Raw genomic sequence first — 3,486 nt, forward strand, 5'->3', positions numbered from 1 at the left:
TAAACTCATATACAATACACACATGAAACAATTTAAGCTCATAAACCAAAACAACAACAAACTACATTTTTACCTAAGCTAAACACCCTATGATGTTTGTAATTTGCTTCATATGGAATTATGCCTATGTGACAAACACCTTAATGAATACTTTACGTTTGGGTTACGCTTTGCTTAATCAATAAAAATCAGGACAAAGCTTTATTATAACACAATAGGACATCTCAGTCACTAAGAGGAACATTTCCTATATTCATAAAATTTATTGTTTTTAAACAATTGTGTACATTTTTGTATAGATGTACCTTTCTTAACTTCATCTGTACAGGTGTTCCACACACTAATGCCTGTGACTGTAATGTATGATATATATGAGAACACATCACACAGGTATGCAGCTCCAGCTTTTGTTCTTCAAGTGTCTATGCTGACTGATGAATAATTTTTGTGAGTAAGTTAACTGAGAATAAAAATACATTTGTTTTTCCTTAAATAATTTTAGTTGAAAGCTGCTTGTAAGATGCAACACAAAATAATAACCAGTAAATCCTGATTACACAGACATCTTTCACATATCAGCGATCACAATTCATTACACTGTAATTATGAAAAGACTCATTGCTGAAGTATACTTTTAATGTGGCTGAAGCAGACCTGAAAAACCTGCAGTGGCAGCGTCACAAAGCCAAGGCAGCCAAGCAGCCATGCACTGAGAAATTCAAAGATATCACCAGCAGAGACGAGTAAGTTGTTTTTTTGTTTTGTTTTTTTACAGTATCAGTCAAAGGTTTGGACACACTCAGTCAAAATGGAGTACTTCTTGGATGCCGGTTTAGCTCGGCTGGATGAGCAGGTGACCATATGCCGCATGGCTGAAAGTGGCGGGCCTGGGTACTAGTCCAACCTGTGGCCCTTTGCCGCATGCCTTTCCTGTCGATCTTCACTGTTTCTGTCAAATAAAGCTGTTAAAAGGATAACAAATATATTTTTAAAAAGGAGTATTTCTTTATTTTTCATTATTTCCCATATTTTATAATGAAACACTCAACAAAAGAACATCAACCGAATTGATGCAGTAAGCTTCCTGCACTGACTTCATGTTCATTGTGTAAACAGTCAAAGAGTTTCGTGTTGGTTTTTATTATGACTTGTCTCGGATAATGAGAAACTTCCCTGTCTTCGGGTGTGTGCATATATTTGACTGGGGCTGTACCTGTTTGCCTGCTCTAGAGACATTTTACAGAGGCTGGATGATATTTTGACCCCTTACATTAAAATTCTAAATATGATAGAAACAGATTTCACATATTGAGTTAAAAACCTCGAGACCTGGCTCTGGATACGGAGAAGAAGATGGATGGATGGATGGATGGATGGATGGGTGGATGGATGGATGGATGGATGATGGATGGATGGATGATGGATGGATGGATGGATGGATGGATGGATGATGGATGGATGGATGGATGATGGATGGATGGATGATGGATGGATGGATGGATGATGGATGGATGGATGGATGGGTGGATGATGGATGGATGGATGATGGATGGATGATGGATGGATGGATGATGGATGGATGATGGATGGATGGATGGAGTTAAAAACCTGTCAGTTACAGAGACTTTTGTTTTTTCATTTTTTTTTAAATAATTTTTTTCTCAAATTTAAATGTTGGCATCTTTTGTGAATCCTTTGCTGCTTTTCTCCCTTCAGTCATAAACGGTTGATAGGGTATTGTTGTCACCCCACCAGGCGGGTGGTGGATGGCCACACGTTCGGCATGGACATCCAACTTTGTGATGACTCAAGAATGAGAAGATGTAGGATTTTCAAATTAATACCATAGGTACATCTACTAAAAATCTAAGTACAATTTGCTGACCTTGATCTCAAGGTTTAAAATCAGAGGTCAAGTTTTCTTCCAGTGAATCACGCAAGAAGGAAGACACTAAGGATTTTTAAATTCATCTACTAAGAGGCTGAACTAGCACTAGCAGTGGTCATTATTTTGTCCATTATATTTTTCTTTTAAATGCACATTTGAGTCCACCTTTCTTAATAAAATTGTCCCTCATTGTTGATTTGGTTTTCAGATCCTTGAATGGGAGAGAAGTTTGCGGAATTGAGGACTATCAGGGCAACCACACCTGACAAATCTGATAAATTTGATAACAGGAAATTTCTAAAAACTATGCAGCATACTGAAGACAAGTGTTTCAGGGTTAGTGTTGCACAGAGAATACACTTTACTGTCAGTTTCACTGTGATTTTGCCAACTTCTAAAGTAATAGATATCTGTTGTGCTTGGTATTAGGTCCCCTTGATGTTGGAATCCTTTTAAAAACAAACGCTAAGATGTTTTTTAACTTAAGGCTTGCCAGTGCTTAAATAGCCTGATAACCAAGAATGGTGAGTTGAAGGGGGAGCTGTATGCACTACTGATGGAGAAGAAACAGTTTCTACATGTGAAATCTTTGCTGGAAAATATGAGTTCAGTTTTCCAGCAGAGTTATTAAAGGGTCCAACACTGCCTGCCTCCCTTCAATATACTCAGGGTGTCTCTCTGTTATCTGGATTCACTTACCCTAACATCTGCAACAAAAAAAAGTGATCACAAAGCTAGTTAACAGCTTGTTGAGTAAATCCAGGGTTTCCCCTGCACGTTTCCATGTAAGGAGTGGCATTGGTAGCATCTGACCAATCACAAACATGAAAGAGTGTAGTGGCAGCAGAGCAGTTGATTTTTCAAAGGAAGATAAAACTATACTACCCGAAAAATCTTAAGAGATTAAACTCACAATACAGGCGGAAAACAATAAAGCTGCTGCAGACAAAGTAGTGACATGAACGTGTGTGTGAAAGGAAAAGGGCTCTACAGTAGTTTAGTAACAAAAGAGGTGTGTGAATTTCTGAATGTGTTTAAGGACTTTGGTCAGCGAGACTGGAAATACAGTGGGGCAAAAAAGTATTTAGTCAGCCACCGATTGTGTAAGTTCCCCCACCTAAAATGATGACAAAGTTGCATCTTAATCTGCAGGTGTTAAAACCCTTTTTTTTTTCCTTCTGCCCTACCTTGGCTCATATCTGCAGCAGGTTTCGTGTCCTTTCACTCTGCAAAATCACACTTCAGCTGCTGCTGCTTATTGGTTAAAGACTGCACAGTGTAACAGCTCCTGAGGGATATTTGTAGCATGTGTAACTTAATCGGGACGCCCCCATCTGTCTGCTCCTCACATCAGTAACTCTGTTTTTAGTTATGAAGGTCAGAGAGACAACACTCCTTCCTTTTTTGTGAACTTTCATTCTGCATCTAGCATTGTGACAGACTCTCTTCACGACCTAAACCAGTAAATCATGTGTTAAAACAAACAGTGCTAACTCAGCAAAGTAATAGCAATTAGGCTCAGTTGATGTGAGTAAATAATTACACTACTACTTACTCACTAAATTTAAAGATAAAAACAAAAACAAGTTTTCCCCAAA

Source organism: Aulonocara sp. 'chitande type north' Nkhata Bay, linkage group LG20 (assembly GCF_057382095.1).
Source record: "Aulonocara sp. 'chitande type north' Nkhata Bay isolate Kocher_YH1m ecotype deep benthic linkage group LG20, A_spYH_male_GT1.1, whole genome shotgun sequence".
Classification (NCBI taxonomy): Eukaryota; Metazoa; Chordata; class Actinopteri; order Cichliformes; family Cichlidae; genus Aulonocara; species Aulonocara sp. 'chitande type north' Nkhata Bay.